General features: G+C 36.9%; 1 protein-coding gene across 2 annotated transcripts in view; it reads left to right on the top strand.

The window, feature by feature from the left end:
• nAChRbeta2 (nicotinic acetylcholine receptor beta2) overlaps window positions 1-23,646 on the top strand; it is a 181,345-nt gene that overhangs the window by 114,944 nt on the left and 42,755 nt on the right. The gene's annotated exons all lie outside the window — the stretch shown is intronic.

Genomic DNA, 23,646 nt, shown 5'->3' with positions numbered 1-23,646 from the left:
AGGCCATCTATGCATAATATAAATAAATTTTATGGCAAAGTATTCTCTTAATATTTGTATTTTTAATGAATTTCATGCTAAAGTTATAGCATGAGAAATCAATATGTGTAAGTCTCTATTGATTTATATATTATACACATACCAGGGTGTGTATATATAACTTATGTGAAAGTATCACAGATGTGAATAATAGCGTATATAAAGTTAGCAGTAGCGGACACGGAGGTACCTCCCTTCTCTTCCCTGAGAAAGGTGGCTTGTACCACCGTCAATTCGAAAAAACTATTGAGTTTCTTTTCTTTTTTGTGTACTTCTGTGTTTTTGTCTGTGTCCGCTAGTGCTAACTTCATATATATATATATATATATATATATATATATATATATATATATATATATATACACATACACACATATATATACATAAACACCGTAATAAACCCGAAGGTCGGTTTGGTAGGTGACGTTAGAGTTCACCCAGTACTAAGCCCGACGGCGTGCCAAATTCGTTCATTAGGGTAAAGGGGCCAGTTTTCGTTTCCTCTTTGAAATTTTACTAGAATAATAGTGTTTTATTATATGCAACCAAAATTTTAAAATTTCTTTAGGAATATACGATATGCACTGCATATGTGTGAATGACATGAGCGTTTTATCATTGATCTTGAGGTACTTATGACCATTCCTTAAAATGTCTCGAATGAATATGTACCGAGGAACATGTAAATATACCACTGAGCCTGCCTTATCTTTCTAACCGCAACTGCCTTCAGTCCTATGGTTTATTCGCTGAGGACGCACTTGGGAGAAGATTAGCAGAATTACGAGAGCAAATTTTGGTAAGGGAAAATACAGTTAGAGTCGGGACTCGGTCCAAAAGTTAGGCAGGAGGTAAAGTTACGGAGAAGAGATTTGTGGGAAACCAAACGCTCTTTAAAATGAGGCCAAGATCGGATATGAACGACAGAAGTTTGGCATTCCGACGTGGTGATCTAGGCCTCGTAACCTCCCACTAATTACCATAATCAAAAGGTCTAAATCTTCATTCCAGATCTTTTAATGATTACTCACTGGGTTCTAAATAATCTTACATGGGACTGAATAGCAATTTCTTAGGTTAAGAGACATATGACATCAAAATTGAAGTCCAAACATTTCTCATTTTGCGTATTTTTAAAGAATAATGGAACGACTCACACTTGTTAAACATCTATGTTTAACTATTAAATATGAGAATACTTTCCGTGCACTCGTACATTTTATCACATGAATCATATTATAAATATTACATTATCTGAAGTCTCTTTTGTAGTGATGTTGAAATGTATTATTATCCCCATTGTATGGTAGGAGAGATAATGTTAGTAAAATTTGAGATATCAAGTGTGGAGCAGATAGATTTAACAAATTGAGTAGCATCAAGCGTGATGTGGTGGAAGTCAAACATAATGAATAACGGATCGAAGCACTTTTCACAATTTGATATTAATTGGAAAAGTACTACGATCATTTATTCATTCAGATGGATTTAAGATGCCATTTTTTCCACAAGCGATTAGCTATCAAAATAACATTGTCTGGTAGGGTCATATTCGGGTCAAAATTAGTGTAGTGTTTAGTCACCCCCTGCTACTGCTAAAATATGGTACTAAAATAAATAAATAAATGGAACGTAATTTTAGTATGCATGGAATGAAATACCTTACATATTTTCGTCCTCATTTTTCTGAAAATTTAAGATGCACCTAAATGCGGAATTATTTCTTGCATCAGCAATCCATCCCTAAGTGGTTTCTCGTATTAGAAAACTTATCAGAGAGGAGAGGAAAGAATGATGGATAAATGTTATGACTGATAGAGTAAGGAAAAGAATCCGTTCATTGAAGCAGAACTATTTCTGTTGAAACTAACGGATTCTTTTCCTACATTTATACTTTATACTTCTACCATTTAACCATTATTCTTTAACTCCAATTTTATATTTTACGATAATCCACTCCTTAGGTTATGTATCACTAATTTGGAACTAGTTTCGCTATATTCAAGAATTATAATTACAGTGTATGAACATGAAACATTTTGAAACACATGCTTTCTTACCAATTAATCATGCATTACATTGTAACCTCATAAATTTATAATTCAAAAATACAATGCAGATTTTATTTATGATTTTTGATAAATACAATATTAAACAATAAATAATTCGCGTAGAACATTAATTGAAAATTTTGCTGCTTTATTTTTGTCCAAAACGTTTGCCAAATGAAATAACTATGATGTTTTTACCCTTATATTACCTGCATTATTTTAATATCCTTTATTATGTAATTCAAGCTCATCCATGTGTGTATGAGTTTGTATTGTTGTAAATTGAACCTGTACCTGTAAATTTTGTTGAAGCTTCAACGAAGTTAATATCATTACGCATTGTTCTATGGCGAATAAACTTATCTATCTTATAGGCATTCGAGTATAAACGGACCTGATTAACGATTGTAATTTTGCATTTTATAATTCTTTTGCACAACTTAAGTCGTCTTACTTCATGAGTATAATTTCAAGAATATATAAGCGATGGGTGGATGGAAAAATCATTCCAAAAAATTATAACAGCTAAGCAGGAAATCCCTTAAGATAAATACCCCATTTCACGCATCCATACACACGATGTCGGTATCTAGCCAAAATGATCACGAATAACGATATTAGGGAAATTTAAAATGTATTTAAATTCTCTAACATGAATAACTATCTTAAGAAAATGTGTTTGAAAGGGAATAAATTCATACCACTAAATAAGCGTTCATTCCGTGACCTGTTTAAAAGTTGAAGAAACATTGAATGTGAAGAGAGTATGTGGGGCATCCTTAAACCACGTGACGCACTTCTGGGAGGAGAGAGAACCATTGTAAACGCCCCTTATGTGCACACGGGAAGGAGGCTTCAGTAATACCAGCATGAGCTCACTCATCCAATTACGGTTTCCAAGCTCAGAATCCCTGCAATTTGTTTCCGTCAGAGATGTGGGTCATATCTTCTCTCCAAAATGCTGACGCAGAGAGTACGTGCAATAGTTACACTTCACATTGGTGGTTCAATGGAGCATTCGGACCCCTCCATTGCTATAACCACTCAGAAAGCAAATGTAAAGTTGGCACCATGTTAAAAAGGGAGGGGAAGTGGCAGAAGTCGAGTCAGCGTCACCTCGCCACATGGGTGAGACGAAAATCGGTCAAAATGCGCGATTTGTTTGTTCACAGGTGGCCTAAATGGTAGGTTCTTTTTACGTCCGCCATGCCATGCGTCCGCCGCCATTACATTATCTCTCTGAAGTAAATGACATAAAAGACACCAGGAAAATAACTAAAAGTAATTAGTCCCGTGTATTTAGAATTGAAAAGCACTTTATTGTAGTGTGAGGCGTCAGGTTTAGTCTTTCTGAGCGAGGATAAGAAATGCAGGGATATAAAGTCTGTGTCCATCAAAAAACCCACTTTAAAACGGTTGATTATTTATTATGAAACTTAGTTCCGATTTGTAGAATTGCTCGAAATCTAATCAAAAATAAGGTATAAAAATAATAGTAAAAAATTATTCCAAAAATTGTAGTATTCGATTGTTGCACTGAATGGTATCCTGGCTTCCGACGCCCAGGGTTAGGAATGGAATTGTGCAGGTCGACGGATTTCAACCTTCATTATGGTTCCGTAAGGATATCACCTCAAAAGCGCAATATCCTGGCTTCGGAATTGGACGCTAAACATGGGAATCTCTTGAAACCAATAAGGACGTTGAGTTTCTCTCGAGTCTTTTCTGACTCCTAAAAACACTTTCTATCAACGAAGTTACCAATCGCAAGCTAATTCCAGATGGGTAGTTTGGCAAAAAATAATTTACGTTAAATAAGAACGAAGAGAAATATTTTTTTTCAGTGCGGAATGAAAATAGCTTATCATTTCGGACTTTAATTTTTATATTTCGTTTCCATGACAATTCTATTTTTAATAACTTAAAATAATAATAGGGAAGAAATGCAACCTCCAATTTTCCTTTAAGGCTTCCTCCAAAATTTCAAATGCTAATTCCAGTCACTGGAACAGGATTTTCTAAGCTTTTGTATATTACCTTATCCGATCTGTTGCGAAATTCTGAGAACTAGGTGAAAATCAGGGCTCATCTGGGCCCATTTTGATCGATATCACTAGAAGGAAAGTGAGTGGTCTGTGGCCTACTAATTAGGAGTGTGCCTTGCATTCAAATATTTTTACTCCGAGCAATAACACTACGGATTAGTGGTAAGAGATAACCGAACGATATGTTGTGCTAAACGCCAGGCTCGGCAAGCTATTTGCATGTAGGAAATTATAGTATGATAATATTTTATGGCATGGAAGAAAATATTTTCGTACCTAACCCTACTTTCGCTCCCTGATTCCTCTTTCATCTGACAGTCGCCCCCCCCCATAATAACCACTATATTTATGCACCCCCTGGGAGAAAGAGGGAAGATAGGCCCTTTTATCTTTCATCCTCTTCCTCCTTCCTCTTTCCACGCTCATCCATAAAAACTCTTCACTCGCCAAGTCCGTCCTTCCAACCCCTCTCCTTCCGACGGCACATCCCCGTCCGCCAACGCCCTTTCTTTTCCCTCTTGGTATCCCTGCACCCGTCCTCCTGAGAGGGAAGAAAAGTGGTGAGGTGAAGCACCCCGCGTGGCATACCCAAAGGCCCTCCCTTCTGCGGGTGTTCATGCGTCCCCTTTCCTGCCCCATGTTTCCAGCACTCTCCCCGAAGCGGGTTACTGCGACCAGGCATCTCAGGTGGCTGCCCATTGGACGCAATATGCCATTCGCCCGAGTTTAGCTTTGATCAATTCTTCCACCGCAGCCCCAGCGTCATCGCTTTGCTCGTAATTAAGACTGCCCGAGGCTCTGGGGTGACCCCGCTTGCCTATACTGCCTTTGCCCTTGATGCCGGAGAAATTTCGGTAAATGATGATCCGCGCGACGGAATAAATAAATAAGTAAACGTGAACTACTACTGTGAAACATGTTTACGTCAAAATATGCAGGTATGAAATAAATGATACATGATTACTCTAAATAATCAGAGATAGTAAGAAACATACTCATCTAAAATAATAAATTAAAATTTATACTTTCTCATTTTCAGAAATAACTTTCCTCTTTTTGCATAATTGGTTGCTAAAAAGCAAGTTTGCGAGGTCATTGAAGCAGGATGATAGGCGTAGATTGGAGGCTTTTGAAATATAGCCAAGGAGAAGGTGAAGTATACAGAAGGGTAAAAAACGCGGATGTGCTAGGCATGGTGCGGAAGGAGAGGTGATTGTAGAGAGAAATCCAAAGGAGGCAGGAAAGTTGGATGCAGAGCATTCTGATTGGCAATGGGATGTTAAAGACTGACTGAGGTGAAAATGTTACGCAAGCGAGAAGGGGAAAGTAATAGGATAGGGATGTTGGACGGAATCAATGGAGGAAGGCAATCCACAGAAATGAAAAGGGATTTGTTGTTGAATAAGTAGGATTTTGGGTTATGCTGCGTTAGGTGAGCAAAGAAGTGTGTACCCTTATATGTATAATCTACATGTATGTCCATCCAAGAGTACTTTAACCGGGCTATTGCCTAATAAGAACCAAAAGAAAAATGAAAGTAGTATTTTGTATATACATTAGGGTTCCTTTTCTTTAACTAAACCATAAATAAATCACTTTATCATAAATAAAAAAATAACTTTAGACATGTCGTGGCTACTGTTTTCCTAACATCCCCTGCCAATATCTCCTGCGTTAACTCAAGGATATGAAGTAAGTGTTTACCCATCAACTATCAGTATAATTTATTACAATAAAGCATGAGTTTCGTTGCGCTTCTTTATCATTCTCCCTCCCTCGTATTGGGCAAAGGGGTCACCGCTGTCCTATGGCAAACAGCGAATAATCTCTGTGCATTACAAACTACTGTCTTGCTTACATGAGGTAAAACACAGAATCGTTTTCATGGAATACATCTGTAGACAGGAGAAAAAGGCTTCTTATTCGAAACTTGCTAACAAATTGAATTGAACAGATAAAGGTAGCAGAGGTATATCAGGATGAACAGTGATTGTCAGTGGAGTGAGAAACGGTTGCCCGTCATTACACGTTATTACACGCTTTTCAAAATACACCCTGATGAAATTTTAAGGGTAGTGCGGGAAGGATTTCATCTTGAAATAAAATTGATTGAATAGAAGACCAAAGAAATAAGAATTTCTCTCCATACTTGGAAACATAATAGTTTTTAGGGACTATCTCTTAATAGGTAGAATGCGTACGTCGAACACGAAAAGTACCTTTGGAAAAACTCAGTATTCTCTTAAAATTGAATAGTACGTTGCACTTGTACACTTTTCCCTCTCTTTATATGCATGGATGTATATTTAATTATAATTAAAAGAAATGAACTTAGATGAAATTAATAACTACATGTTAAAAAATCGAAAGTCACACGGAGTTTTTAATGATTCGTCTTCGAAGAGAATCGGAAAGTCATATGATTAGAATTTTTATGGATACTAATTCACTCTAGTAAACAGTAAATATCGGCAACATTAAAGTTACATGAAATTGTTAAAAATGGAACGTTTAATATGGAAGGTATTAATTTCAAAATTTATAAAAAATCCATATATTATGGAATGATATAACCCAAATAATCCATACTTCCTTAACAAAACGAAAGAATCCGGAAGCAAGGATGAGCTGTGGCATTATTCAAGAAATGTTTCACCAACACATCAATCATGAGAGAAGCATCCAATTTCCGAATACAGAAACACAGGCCGTCATGATATTCTGCACGATGATCTCCAACCTGATATCATTTTGTCGTGAATTTTAATGCACTGCCTAGGGCATGTAAATGAGTAACCCCACTGTTAGGAAGGTTTGATAATGCTTTCATAAAGTCCTTTAATGACTCTTAAATCCTCCATAAGACTCCATGTGGAACATTGTGATCCCTTTTCAAATTGATCTCCTCGTGAGCACTAACAAAACCATCTTTCCGGAGTCAGCCCTGATAGGGCTCATTCCATCCTCCGAGCCGTAATGTCGCCCGTAAATTCATCCATGCACACCAGACAACTTGCTTGGGCTCCTTGCAACACGTCCTTATCCGTCAGAGAAATCTTCCGAATTGTTTAACGCCGGAGTCATTTCGTTTATACGAGTCTCCACGGCACACTGTAATTACCCTTGCTTAAAGATACACATATTTGACGCGAGCTTTGACTTAAAAAAGCATACTAGAACTGCCAAAAACCTCTTACATTTCTGTAAATATATGTTAGCCTGCCTCCCAAAGACCTTATGGGTTTCACCGTCAAATGCACCGGCAATGAAAAAAAAATGTCCCCGCGGTGTCAGCCGTTAACCCATATAGCTTATGCTGGTCTGGTTCTTTAATTTGCAAATATAATCTTTAAGCTTCAAGTGGCTCCCAATTAGAGCCATTTAATAATAATGTGAATTTTTTGTTTGTACATAACAATTATTTGCGAAAAGGGTAGCTTTCCCCTCTTTTATGCTCAGATCCAAAAATACACGTTTAGGGCAGGTTACCGAAAGCTCGACACGTACATATTCAACACGAGTTCTGATCAACGGAAGAAAACACTTTTTCACGGTTTGTGTGATGATCTTCATATAAATTTATTGCGCTTAGCTCCAAAACGGTTTCTAACGTATTTTACAGGTTCTAATTCCAATGTTCCATTGGCAAAGGCCCTAAGGTCGGCGAGTGAATCGGCCATCGCCGACCGGCATCAAATTGACCTGAATTGAAACTCTCGTTTTCTCAGTCCCTTATATTCTCAGTCTATGATCGGAAGCACTTCGGAGCAAATATCCTGCACAAGGATGGTGAGAGGATAAAAGTATTTGCAAATACGTTTTGAGTCATCCGCGTCCAGTGAGAACCCATTCACGAATTGAAAATTACACCATTTAGAAAGCTGCCAACGATCCTATCCGCATTTTCTATTTTGGCCGTTGTGCCTCCAGAGAAGCGTACTTGAGATTTTTAATGAAAATTGTTTGTATCGGATAAAGGAAAAGATTGACCAGTGAAGTGAGGTATGTCCAGTGAAAATTATTTATAGTTAAATGGCAAATAATTTAATTCTCGTTTCGGCATTAAGTATGAGAAGTTTAATTTAACCAGAATGGGTTAATGTAACCGAGCCAGACTGGGCGTTTAATTTTCGCATCCAATCATTCTAGACACCAGATCAAAATACACCACACCACATGGCAACTGTGAACCATATGCGGGGACGCAGGCAATGGAGCACTGTGAATTCCCGTAGATCCATGCTAGTGTATCTCGTCTTAAACCGACTCTTTGCCAGCCTGTCTCGCCGGGGCGGCATATCTCAACGACGGTGTGTCTTCTTTACGTCTAGGGAGGAACGAGGGAGCCTTATGGCCTAGTAGGTGCATAATGGGCTGGAGGGCAAAGGGATGGAGGGTTTGGGGAAAGGGGGTGGGTCATGACGGCGGACCAGCTCGAGGAAAAGAGATATGAAGTGTAACGCGCCATCTCCCCGTCCCGCACACCTTTTACATCGCAGCAATAAAACACCACACCCCGTGGAAGGAGGGACGGAATTCCTGAGAAAGAGGAGAGGAAAAAAGAGTTGCAGGGTCGGGAGGGGGAGGTCGGATACATAAACTTCCTATTAAACTCACCCGGCGGACTTTGCTGCTTTTTAAAAATCTATTCCAAATTTTAGGCAAACTATTAAGAAAGGAAAATCAACGTTCCCGGTTGGAGGGGTGGTTGCGCAAAGATTAACCACGTAAAAAAAGTAAGGCAGAAAATATAGTCAGTTCCTACGAAAGTGTACCAAATCATATTTTTTGTAGATTAAGAGCTTATTTATAAAGGTTTTACCCAAGTTTCTTCGAAGTTACATTTTAGCAATCGGGAAGTAAAAGAAACCAATGGAGCTTAGGTGCACATTCCTTCGGTTAGGAAGCACCGTGTTTATTGAAATTATTCAAAATATTACAAATTAATGTTGTTTTCAAGGACAAAGAATTAAAATCACGTAGCTGCCAAAAATGATAAGGCATCTATGCTCATTGTATGCTGAATGAGTTTTCTCATTCACTGGTTCTGCGGTAATTATACTAAAGTTCTGACCCAGATATGGTTGCATTTTCGTGGATTTCAATTCAATCCTGTAAAAATTTAAGAATCTTAATTTTTTCAATGAGTGAACGCGAATAAATATACCAAATTCCTACATTGTTTATGAAATATTCAGTAGAGTACACAATATTATTCAAAGAGTTTTCGCTGAAAACTAGTATGTTCCAACTATAAGTTCATTGAATGGAGTATTTGGATAAGGGACTATTTATGCAGGGAAAATCACTATGATTGCGGAATGGCTATTGTTGAAATAAATGGTATTGTTTAAATTTATGAACATTATCTCTTTTATGTTATACTAAAAGGAAAGCAGTCTTGTTTAATTTCTTCTTGAAAATGGAACAGAGTAAATTGATGAAATGTGAGTGAATCTATCGTTTTCCGTTGCGAGAAAACCACTTCGCGAGATCTCGACTTCAGCAATACTAATTGAATGGGGCTTTTTCCACTAAGAGAACTTTAAGTTACATTTTTGGTAAAAAATAATGAAAAAAATGAAATAATGACACTCTAATGAATAAATATTTGTCTGAATATCCAATTATAACTATTAAAAATGAATAAAAGTAAGAGAAATTTTTTTTACTTTAAATGTAATTAGTAAAATGAAAACAGATAAGGCATATTTATCTGTTTTAAAGTTAATTCATAATTATTCTCTGTATCTTCTTACATTATTAAATATGAATCTTAAATTATATTTACACTCTATTGCACCACTTATTATGCCATAGTTTGTAAATTTGAGTGAGAATAACATTTTTAATTAAGAGCCAATTTTAGACTGTGGCCCCTTAATTCCAATAAAAGCTCGCTCGTCCGCTTTGGTAACAACTAACTCATGTGGTTATCAACTAACTCATGGGTTATCAACTAACACATGAACGTTATAGTTGGTGATAAAATGGCATCGATTAATATTTATCAAATCGTTATTTCAACGGAGTCTTTTGGTAAAAAGACAAGAACAACAAAGGCAGTGTTTGTTTTAAGTCATCCTTCATACTTGCCACTTAGCCACGTCGGGTGGGAGGAAGTTTGTTGAGGAAGAAGGAAAATAACAAGTGAACGTCCTAAGGGAATGAGGGACGGAAGTAAGAAGTGTGTCGGAGAGGAGGTAGGTGGATGGCGCTCTCTTGGATAGGTGGGCGTAATAAAACAGACTGATGAGATGATAGTCCTTTGGGAACAGGCGACGCAGAAGGACGGGCGGTACTGGCACATGGAGGGAGGGGGGCTGTATAAGTTGAGAGGTTTTGCCACTGATGGTGACTAGGGAAGGCTCACAGTAAGGTGCAACGTAAACCAAGCGCGCGGTAAAAAGACGAGATCCGATTTTCCCGAGGCTGGGCTCTCTCTATCTAAAAGAGCTTGCTCGCGCTGGTATGGATAGATAAGGTTAAGCGGTGTGGGTTCCTGGATGGAGAATGGGGCGGAACCCTGCGAAATATGTAGCAGAAATTCCTTTAGAAGCTTCAGTAGTGGAATAGCGAAAGGAGTTTGGAGTGGAAATAAGGGCTGGAGAATTTAGGGGATGGATATTGTGGGCCAGGCGGGTGGAATTCCGCGGAAATATGGAGAGAAAGAGGGAGACCCTTTACCCTTGGTGGATCGGCGAGTGGAACGAGGGAGGAGTGAAGGAACAATTGAAGGTCTTTCTTAGATTCAGCCGCAAAATGTGTAAATTATTTCAAATGGGGGCTTAAAGACACGTAAAGACATCAAGGATCTAGGTCGGGTTTTATTCACAGAGTTTTTCTCGCCTATCTGTATGCGGTCTCGTATTAACCTCTAACTTTCCCCTGGGAAGACACGTTAAGGTATTCCTTCTTGAAGTCGTATAGTCGTAGTTTATTTTGCATCTCAATTTTTCAATTTTATTCTATTTTTCTGAGAAATGCCCCGTGAAGTCTTCCCGCCGGTGAAAAATGTTCTGCAAGCATATGGCTCCTTGTATATTTCACAACCTTCCGGGAATATTGGATGGCTGCGTTCTTGTACATAGATAATTATTTACCGATGTTCGCACAAATAAACTGTTCCGTTCACGTTTCGCCAAATTAATGAATTCATCCTATGAAAAACATACACAGAGCATGTAACCAAACTTTAAAACTAGAAACAGAAGTATATTTTTATTTAGTGCTTCGAGGTTGACTTGAGTACAAAACAGCAGTCCTAAATTTTTATTTCGGGTTCTTCAGCTGCTTTATTGCTTCCAATCGAAAAAAAGAAAGGAAATAAATATTCATAAACAATTTTTAAGAAATGCAATAATGAACATCTGGTGAGAACAATATCTCCTTGTTACTTACTTAAAAATCAATATTTTAGATACTTAAATTCATTGTCTTATTTCTTCATCCCGTTTGATGGGTTCCAGCAAATCCTACCTACCGTTATCCGTAGTGTGTGCATACATATATCACCTTCGCGTGTAAGCATTCTATACATGTAGGCTGTAAAAGAAAATCGAAAAATCCTACGAGTGATGAGGAAAAGTAATCATTCAACACGGAATGCGAATGTATGAAATTTGAATTATTCGTTAAGCTAAGAGTCCATTAATCGTCTAGGAATATACTTATATAAGTATTTCCGACATGTATTTATTTGCGTTACCACATAGAAATATTTAATGTAATTTATTCATGAAGTACCTCTATTAAGATGAGAAGAGAATAGTATTTAATAGAAATTTGATTTATTATACACTCGGAATCAGTTGCTGGAATCGCTATTGCCTCATAAATACGAGCCAATACCTCTTATTATACTTTTATTGTAATACAAGGCCAATAAAAATGAAGAACTGCCAGATGAAATGGTAGGGGAAATAGTGATGTCCTCATCCTGACGTCGCTTAGCTTGTGTAGATCTTAATTAATTAATCTTGTAGACGACCGATTTAATTCAAGAGGAAAGTAAAGAATTCAGGAGGAGGAAGTAATTTTTTACATTCACGAAAGAAAAATATAGGGGCGTAACAGTACTACGTGTATGTGGTGTTCCAAATCCAAGCTTTTCTGTCGCCAGGTAATCTATCCATTTGCCCCATGGCACCTTTCGCTGACTTCGTCCATAACCTCATTTTCTTGCTTATCTAAGAGTATTGCATATGTTTCTTTCCCTCTATTTTTTATTCGTTTATGGACTTCGGTAAACGGTCGCGCCTAGGAATGTGCCCCATTGGGTAGTTTGCTTTTACTTCTTGTGAGATGCCGTCCATTCTCGTCTCATCACACACTCTTTCAAGTCCTTCTTCATTGTTCCCCCCATACATTTTATTTGAATTAATCTTCCGTACCACAATATATTCATCGCTTCTGTTCTTTTCTTTCTGCTGCTTCTCACTTCACACATGCCTCAAAGCCGTGAACAACTTATTTCAATACATAAAACGTTTATTGACCATTTTCTTCTGAATAAGGTCGTTTAGTTTTCCATTAATACGTAACAGTTTATTGATTAATAAAGTAACAGTCGACAGCCGAAATTTTTCCATGAATCAATCATGCTCATTTCATCGTTGGCAATCTTTCTAACTAGAGAGTAAATCTCTTTATCGCATTCCATTGTCTATTCAAAGTATTCAGTCTCCCAATGAGTGTCACTCATTTCGTGGTTTAAAACTATGCAATTCATTTTATTCAAACTTTTCGGCGGCTGTCCTTTTCATACACTTTTACATACAGTATTCTATCATTTCTAGGTCCTTTTACTTCTCTTCCAGTCTAGCGAAATAACTCGCACATAAGAGTATGTAATTATTCATTGTCCGCGCAGGTCTACACCGTCCAATTTTTTAGCTTCGTTAATTGTCTCCTCAAGACATGTATTCGCCTAATTGTACAGAGACCGAAATAATTCTCGAGTTTCTGAGCTCATCCTCTTAAACTTGGAGCTGAACTTAGACCTCCAAGGGTCCGTGTCGATTATGGATTGATTCGGTCTGGAAGATGTCACCATGATCTCGGTCAGAACAAGCATTTGGCAACTGGATGTGGGTCAATACATTCACACGATAGTTGCTTCAGGAGAACCGGAAGGGAACGGGGTGGTCTTGGGAGAGGGAAAGAGAAGCAGAGGGAGGGAGATGGGATGGAAGGGAGAATTTGTTATGTGGGATGGGGTGAGTGCGGGGATGCGTGAGAGAGATGAGGGGTGGCGTGTTCGATCGGATGAAGGAAGGGATACGTGTGTTTGACGTGTGGGAAGAGAGGGTTAGGGACGGAAGGAGGAACGGGAGCGAGATCCAGCCAAGGTACGTAGGTGGAAGGTTGGTTTCCCGAGGAAAAGAGGCTGCGCGTGTTTTTTATTCAAAACAACCGTGAGCTTAAAGCAGTCGTAAAAAATACAGTTCCTTCCCATCCCTCAGCGGGAAAGGAGTGTTATTTTTTTGTTACCCCTTTTTATGTGGGGGAACGAAAGAGTAAATAAATTGTTTCGCTGCGATAAAGGTTGGGTCGCACTATGCAATTTCTCTTATTGAATAAAGTTTGGTGACGTAAAATTTCACCGATTCGATTTTTCGAAAATACATCGACTAAACAATAAATAAATACATATATATATATATATATATATATATATACACATATATATATATACACATATATATATATATATACACATATATATATATATATAACTATACATATATATATATATATATATATATATATATATATATATATATATATATATATACATATACATATATATAAATAAATAATATTAGGATGGCACAATTGAAAACAAAAATATAAGTAGAGACCACATAAAAAGACACTCACATCTCTGAAAATTTAAGCTACAAGTCTTCTCTGAGGCTTCCTTCATATGTATGTATGTATGTATATATGTCTTTATATATATATATATATATATATATATATATATATATATATATATATATATATATTATTATAAGGTAATCTACCGGTTAAGGTAGGTTTTTGGATGGACGTAATTACTAATTAAATAATTTGTGGCCCCTAGCAAAACACAACATCCTACTCTACATCAGGTCCCTCTTCAGCTCTGAGTACTTATTTCCTCCCTTCATCTCGTCCACCACCCTATCCGGTTCCTTCCCTTTCCTCGTTTGCCTAACATTCTCCCCTCTATCACAGTCTTCAATATCCCGCTGCCGGTCAATACCCCCTTCAGCCACTTTTCCTGCCTCCATAGGATTGCTCCCAACAAACCCCTCTCTTCGCCCACCATACCAAGTACTTCCTCGTTTGTTTTCTTCTCTGTCCATTTCACCTTCTCCATTCTTCTCCACAACCACATTTCAAAAGCCTCCAGTCTACGTCTATCCTCCTGCTTCAATGACCACGTTTCCGAGCTGTACATACTGTAGCTACGCTCCATATCAAAGTTTTTACGAGTATTTTCTTAACATCCTTACTCAACGTCCCCGTCATTAACTCCCTACATATATATACATATATATATATGTATATAAAGTTAAAGGAAAAAATTAAAAAGGATCAATTAAAATGAAAATAATTTGCCTTTATATTTCGGTGGCGCTTGCCACGTTTTACCAGGGTACGAGGAGAAACTAAGGGAAATATAAGGAGAAAAGGGAATACCGTGGGGAGGCGAATCCGCAATCGGTGATTGACTTTTGGGAGAAAGGTGTCAGCTAATGGGAACAATTAAAATTTGGGGGATGTGGCTGGATTTAAAAAGCCAGATGCAAGCTAATTTTAGGGTCCATAATTGGATTGGTTAATGTGTGGCGGGAATGAGGCAGTTATGGATGCTTTGTAGCTATATTGAAAATTTTCGCTGTCAGTATCTGCGTATCAGGGGGCTGAGGGGGAGGTGAATGGGGATCATACTTATATTCCACATGTGGTTGTAGTTTGTATTTTACATATTTCCTTTCTTCCTTCATTCTGTTAAACTTTCCAATCCTATTCTACCCCTTTTGCGCTTGCCTATTGTTCTCATCTTTATCACAGTCTTTAGCAAAACATCGCGAATCAGAATAATATAAATCCATCACTGCTGCATTTTTTGTATTTTTCTCTACAACACTCTTTCCTATCCCACCATTTATTGCACTTCTTAGGTATTCTTTTACTTAGCATACCGTTGTAATGTTTTTCAGCCTACCGCATACCCAATGTTAAGGAGATTTTAATCTACTACACAAAGATAAGTCCAATGTGTATTCACCCCCTGCCGCACAACCTAGTGGTGGCTTGCAGGGAACTAAAATAAAAGAAAATAAATAAAGTAATACTTATTGCATCTTGCTTCAATAACCAAGTTTTCGAGCCGTACAACACTACTGCATTATCTTTACAGTAGTTTTGAACGGCTTGAAAACTACGCTTCATACCAATGGCCTTTTCTTAATTTCCTTAATTAGCATCCCTCTGATCAATTGCCTTCTTCTGGAGGAAGTTTCTTGACCTTTAGTTTTTGGGTGTTTTCCTTGTCCTTGTTTATTTCTTCTTCTAATTCCATACCCAATGACCGTAAAATACTTCCAGGATTGGAAACCTCTTCAATCTGCGTCAAATGAAGATTTTCTGCACACACACATATTGTATAAAAAAATATACATATATATATATATATATATATATATATATATATATATATATATATATATATATATATACACATATATATATATACATAGAAATATAAAAATATATATGTATATTTATTTATTTATTTATTTGTGGGTCACGGTAGTCCCGGGGGTAGAGCGTTGGACTGCTGACCGGAAGGTCCCGGGTTTGATTCCCGGGCAAGGCACCCGGGCCGCTCCACCCAAACTATATGATTTTTCGGGTACCAGCTCTTCCGGGGAAACTATAAGCGGCATAGGGAAAGAATGTGTGTGTGTGATTTCACAGGCCGTATAGGGCTTAGTACTGGGTGAACTCTTCCATCACCTACCAAACCGAACTTCGACTTGATTACTCTATTTATGGTTATTTTTAGATATATATTTATATGCTTATTTATTTATATGTTTATATATCATAATGTAGAAGCACTCACGAGAGCAATATAAGACTTTGGTGACTCAGCATAACACAATAAATTTACATAGAAAACACGCAAAAAGGCACGCACATCTCACGCAATTTAAGCTTTAAGTCTTTCACTTATGCCTTCTCCTGGTCAGACGACAAGGTTTGGGTTTGAGCATGCGTACCACGTGCTACACGTTCTTGAGAATTGAAATCATAAAATAGGACACATATTAGAGAGATATCTCCTACTGCTTAACATTTTTTTGAAATTCCAAAAACAACAAATTATAATTGGCGATTCATCTCTTGCTTTTAGTGTTATGTAGGATTTGTGACTACCAAATCAGCATGTACCATCAATTATGTATAATTTTTCCACTTTTTTTCCTCCCCTCAGCAAGTGTATCTAAATTCTCTATATTGGTTCTTTTTATCCCTAAATGCTGGCGTTGTTATCAATTTGTAACTCTTTCAAAAATGTCTAAATATTTAAAAATAATTTGCAAATATTTCCTAATGAATGAAAACTTTCCCCATTGTTTTTAAACCTAATTCCAATTACCATAAGCACAGAGAATGAATTAAGGTATCTACGGAAATGAAAACGCTCAACCCACCGTATTTCAACTTTTTTATTAAAAAAGCTCATGATGAGTTTTTTTACCATAAATAGGAGTCTCACGATTTATAATCAAGTTCGTTCATAAATTGCGAAGTATGTAAGCAATTTAGGCATTTTGAAGTCACTAAGGCTCTTGCAGGTTAATCTCTTCGTAACTGATTACAGGTAATTGATATTGTCCTTTGCTGATTGGGACCCGTGAAGTCGGTTTTGTTCAAAACCTTTATTAGATAAAGTAAAGATAAAGATATATTTACAATAATCCAACATTTTTAAAGGGTTTTAAACAATCGTCTCACTAAAAAATCATTTAAATATGTAATAATTTTCATTCATTAGATGTTGGTTGAATGCAAATGTAATAAATGTGAGGTCAGTCTAGGCAGTATATTTTGCCTATTATTGAGATTACCTCCGAACTATACTATTTTGTACTCATGTTGAAAGATCAACTTGACTTATTCCATATAATTCCAAGGAAAATACTATCCACTAACTATCTTTTTAAACCTGTGTATTTCAGTCCTTAACTTCCTTATCCTTCAAAATAAACTCCCTTATACAGACCAAAGAGATGGCAACAGAAAGGCTGCCTCTAATTCAAATTTGTTAATGGTGGAACTCGAAAGGGAATTCGTCGCTGCCCAAACTCTGCAACCAAAATTATGAGAGAACTTCCCTGACAACATTTCCATCATTTGGACTATGATGATGAATTCTTAATAAGTTTCTTCATTGCCTTTCTCACCATTCCTTAATTCACTTCACCCCTGCTACGCCCTCTTCCCATATCACTTTCCTTAACATCGGCATTCACATAGCAGGTAATAATATTTAAAAAAATCGTGTTTTCAAGATAAATTCAGTTGAAAACTTCATTTAAACAAATGTCAACCTACTCCCACGAAACGTTCCATACAATGATACCACATTCGAACACGGAAGATAAACCTATTTGATGCAAGAATTTATTCAAACCTATGAACTCCTCGGCATACAGATAATATTCACAGCCCTTAAATGTGAAACGCCTTTCGCTTCCGACCGGCGATTCTCTCTCCACGAAACAAAGGAACCTCCACCCAATACTTTGTTGAGCGTTCTACATTATTTTCCGGAATGCAGAAATTAACTTCCTTTCTGAAAGAGTGTTTCTCATTTCTTTAGAGATAAGAAAATCGGTGGTATATCTGCTATCAAAGTGCCCTATACTATGTTATAAATGTCCAACCAACTCGGCCAGACTCATGAGCATCAAACTTCCCTTCTCACTGAAAGCCAATAACTAACTTGTTACCCTAGAGGGGTGTCAACAATCACTCGGAGAAGCTTGCGCTATTCTTTTCCTTTGTCCTTCAGAAGTCCAAACAGAGGTCTCTTGCACAATTTGACCACTGCAGCCTGAAACACTCCAAACAAAGTTTGCCTTCGAGGGTAAACTTTGTCCCGCATTGTACATTGGCAAATGCACTGCGCCACTAAACGTTTGCGTCATCTACAGCCGGTCATCTTGCAAAGTGTTCTCCTCCCCTCTCTCGAGTCCCAGTCTTACGCCAAACCAAACCACTGTGAATAAACTTGGGAGACTGATTCAATACATCCGAAAAACACTCCTGGCACATCAATACGCAACCTGAACTGCGGTGTAGAACCGCTGAGTGAGTTAAAAATATTTTGTGCACTCTTTATTATGAAGAATTATATTAAATTTTCTCTCAGAATGTAAATTAAACCATACACTCCTAAAAATAACAAACAAAACATTGAGGAAGTGCATAGTATATTCTTGAGTATTACCACGTAAATGAATAAATTGATGTGGTCGTTATATTCAGTTAAATTTCGTATTAATGACCTTAAAAAGATCACTTCTTAATTATTTCTCTGGTAAACAATTACATAGGTCTTTAAATATTAGCCTATACACTACCGTTTACTTAGGTTAATAAAATTCAGCGATGAAAAGTTTAATTATAGAAATAAAACTATGAAAACTCCTAGGATAAAGGATAGGAAACTGCCTAGGATAAAATAAAATTGAGAATTAATATTCTCAATATTATTTTATCCTAGGCATTATTTTATATGGAGCTTAGGTGTTTTGAAATAAAAAATTAAGGAGGATGCACGTCGCGAATTATTTAATAAAATCTTATAACTATGATTGTCACTAAAGAGAGTTTATTCAAGGATTGGATTAAAAATTGCTTTTTAGATTATTAGATACATCGAGAGTCATCATATACGGAATTATTCACCAATGCATGCATTTTCTTCTTCCAGGTGCAACTTATTTAAGTTATTTATGACACACATTTTATAAACTCTGTATAATATCCTATTGGGAATAATGAGAGAATTATTAAGTGAAATCTTCATGATTCATAAGTGTTGTTGAACTCTTGAGTAAATAAAATCGGGAGTAGACGAGAGTAATGGAAAATAGGTGGAATTCGGAGCGGTTTATTGTCGAAAAAAAAGCGAAGATCCACTCCAGCGGTCTTCATGGGCCATGTTGAGGACCAATGGAGTAAATAAAAACCAACGTCAGCTTTATTTTCAATCTACTTCTGGTCGAGGTCACCTCCTCTTGAGTTCTTCCGCGTTTCACAGTTGTGTGATTCCATCTTCAAGGCCGGTCGAATGGATTTCTCGAAGTCCATCTGTTCTCTATCTGCTCATCCTTTGGACTCGCCGTCCTCTTCTCCTCTCTTTGGACCTCTTCAAGTCTCTAGGGAGCCATTCGATTATCTTGGCGACCGCCCGAGAAATCGACTCCATTCACTATCTCTCCCGCCATCTCTTTTTCTCTCTATGGCTATCTCTCTCTCCCCGTCACTCTCTCTCTCTCTCTCTTACAGCCCATGGATCAGTACAGTCACCTCCAAATTCGATTGACAGCTTTCTGATTTCGTCATTGACAATTGCTTCATTTCCTCTCTAGTCCTTTATCACACGTGAAGGAAGAAGTAATGTTATGATAGATAGCTAAATACATATATATATCCAAGAAATATATTTGTATTTAATGACGCGAATCGAGTCAAACTCTTAGCTCTCTTTTTAGAGATATTAATAATAAACTTCAGCGCGATCTACGAGTAAATATAATGCTTTCATGCTTATGGGATGGATAAACATTATTTAATGACAGAATTTATGAATATATTCCCTGATGTAAAATTTTCTTTTATAAAACAGATAAAAATCAATTTCTATCAATTCCGGCTGAACTCAAGCGGGCTTCATGGGCCATGTCGAGGTTGAATTATTAACTAATTCTTGAGTTATAAAATATTTCGCCCCGTACATTGTTTCGAACAGATCTGAGCACACATTTTTTAGAATAACATTGAATATGGCAAGGATATGAAAAAATTAATTCGTAAATGAATTCCATTAAAAATGACTTTTGGAAGAATTTTAAATGGGATTATCATCCATGCGATTCAGATGAGATATTTTGACTGTACAATCTCTAAATATGTCGGTTGTGAACAATGAAAAAATCTTCAACGTGATAAGTTTGAATGGTGGTAGGTACAAATCAGCCAGTCAATTATTTACTCAAATTTATAGTTAGGAGGGCCAATTCCTCCATCGGAAATCCCAGTTCTTATATAAGAGTAGTGGATATCGAGAATAAAAACCGAGCTAAGATCACAATGCTTCCAGAGGCACCACCGAAATTAAAACTCGAATCTGTGCCGTAGCCTATGCTTTGCACTCTTCAATTCGGTTAGCACGCCAATTGACTAAACATTGAAACGAACTTCATTGAAATTTTAGTGGACCTGTTCTTGGCGTGAGCATTGAATGAACTTTACCGAATAAATAGCTTTCCTGAATGATCCATTTTGATAATATTAGCTTGATTATCGGGGAAGTAAAAACGTTTGATTTTATGTCTCCGTCGAGAATTTAAAAAATTAAATTTCGCTGAAAGTTTCAGTTATGATAATATTTTATTCAAATTCTTACCACTTATTTAGTTTAATATTTGCTATTAAACATTCAAAAATTAAGTAGAATAATTCAAGTAAAAGGATGTTATTTCATTGCCGGTGATAGAGAGAGATTCATAACGAAGCAAAAAAGTGTCCTAAGTTGAGATAGAATAGTTAAAACGAGTTAGAATACCTGAACATTTTCTACAGAAATATATTTTTCATTGATACATACTTGGTTAAATTGCTACCTCTCGAGCTTCTTACTCTAGGTTTCAAACGCATTTTGATAATTTTTCAGGTTGATGCATCCAAGCTTTTCACATCAAGTACATGCAAGGAAAAATAAACCTATTATACAGCTTTCGCGAAAATAATTCTTTTCATTTTCAATACCTGAATTTCGTTAGATAGTGTTGATTATTACAACGATATACTGCAATTTTGTTTCGTAATTTGTCTTTTTACAATTTAAATACTTATTATGAAATTGGTAAATTCGGGTCTGGAATTCGTAAACCTACTTTAACGATATTAAAGCAATGGATGCATGAATTAATTGCCTCAAAATATATAAAATTAATTTTAATTTATCTATAATGTATTTGCATTGTACAAAGCGCATAATATGGTACATATTTCATTTGATATAAAGCGCGTTTTGTGTCACGATAGCAAAAAAAGTGCGTATTCCAATTCGTATTTTTTACGAAGGCATTTTGCTTTGCACTATTTTTCATATGTGCCTATGTAAATGTGGGGAGGTTATTCGTCAACACATCTTACACGAGTACACATTTTCGCGGCCAAAGATTTCGAACACTTCTTTTTCTCATTAAATTTCACTTGTATTTCTAAATTTTCAATTGAATCTCATTCCATATTTTTTCATTTAAATTTGAAAATCTTAACTTTCGATTTACACGAAAATGTATACAAAAATTAAAAACATTCCAGCCTCTTACAATTGTTCAAAATTCAGTTTGTTGATAGAATGAATATGTACTTTTGCAATTTGTTTGGAAATCATTACAACCACGTTCTTCAACTGTAAAAATTCTCTTTCTCTGATCTTCCATTTCGAGGAGAGTCACGTTCCTAGCAGCCATTGCATCCGCCAGCGCCTAACGAGGTTACTCCTTCCTCTCTCTGCTTCCTTCGCAGGGCTTCTCCATCCCCTCATCAGATACTTCCGAGGGAACGACTTCAATATATATCCCCAAACTCAATCTAACCCTTCGTCTAAAACTCAAACCCTCGCCAGGCTTCCTCTCCGAGACGCCCTCAGGTGACCTTAGTCCCGAGTTCGTCCCTTTTCCTTTGGCACAAAGACTTACTTGGTTCGGAAGCCTCCGTGTGCATTTCCTTTGCTCGTCGTCGAACCAAAATTCCCATCCAACTGGGCTTCGTATGGCATTGGCACACTAAAGATTTAAAACGTAATTTCCCTTGGTTTTTTTCATTCAATTTTGAATAAAATGTATACCTGTGATCCTACACATACGATCTTGAGCAATTTTCTTCCTTTTGCTACAAGGAAATCTAATACACCAATAATATATTAAATAATAAAGGTCGTTCGAAAGCTTTAAGGCCGAATTTTGGTGCAATGAATTTAGATTTCAGAGCAATTTATATGGATCTCGCTAGCTAACTCTCACTTATATATAAGACAGACATCCGTCCCCGAAGTGGTTCTATAACAGGTTTACCAGGTGATGGGCTTGGGTAATATTTCAGATAATTTGTTCCACGGAAATTTATTCTACCACAGACATTGAATGGGAAAAATGTATGATAAAAGTTACCTAAAATAAAAAAATATTCTCCACTGTCCGCAATAATCCGCTCGGGCTTTATTATTACTCTAATGAATAATGATGAGACAAAGTCAATAAAAAATCACTGATTGCATAAGAAAAGTACATGACTAAGTCCATTGAATCAAACTCCACAAATTATAGCAGCGCGCAAGGAGCTAACATGAGTGAGAAGGGGAATGCTTCGACAATTCTCAGCATATCGTAACAATACAAGTAATAATTTTATAACGGTCATCACTCGGCTACAACTTTTACCTTGTAGAAAAAATGCATTAAAAATACTAGCGCGACCTATATCCATATCTTAACCTGAGAGCTTACCAATTGGGAGTTTCCTATATACGTACATTTTTCCCGGAGATCTAAAATTCAAATAGGAAACTCCAGAAACTTTGCGGCAAGTAAATAGATAAACAGCGATAACCGTTTTTTCACTGCTAGGCGTGTCTGATCACTTATATTAAATAAATGCGAAACTGAGCTCTACGAATAGTGTAATTATATCGAAGAAATAAAATGACAAGATAAAATGAACACTATCCTGAATGGCCTATTTTTTTCGGTTGTTCACTAGCATTTCTTACTCTCGTTCCATTTGTTACTTTTTTCTCCACTGGTCTTAGGACATTATTTTTTTACTCGTAAGAACATATCACTTACCCAATCTGTAAGTATGAATTAAGAGTGAGGAAACTTAATGAGGGATTATGGAAATGTAAGCTGAATCAGCTTCGTTGAAAGAAGTAGCCATGGAATCCCCTTTGCAAATACTTATGCCATGTTCCCCTACTATACCGTCACTTGCCATTTTCCTTCACACAGGCATGGCTATTGAAGGAGTACTAGACATTTTCCCACGACCTATTACACCTTAATCGCCCCTCCATCACCAACGTCTCTTTTTTAGCGCGTTGAGGGCGACCCAAAGAGACGTTGTTTGACTTCGCAGCCTTTTTTTAACCTCCGTCCGTCCCCAAAAATCCTCTCCACCCTTCCCGTCTTGACGATTTTCCACGTCTATCA

Source organism: Hetaerina americana, unplaced genomic scaffold (assembly GCF_022747635.1).
Source record: "Hetaerina americana unplaced genomic scaffold, ioHetAmer1.1.p SCAF_6, whole genome shotgun sequence".
NCBI classification, from domain to species: Eukaryota; Metazoa; Arthropoda; class Insecta; order Odonata; family Calopterygidae; genus Hetaerina; species Hetaerina americana.
The sequence above is the reverse complement of the archived record's forward strand: the minus strand, read 5'-3'. Positions and strand labels throughout refer to the sequence as shown.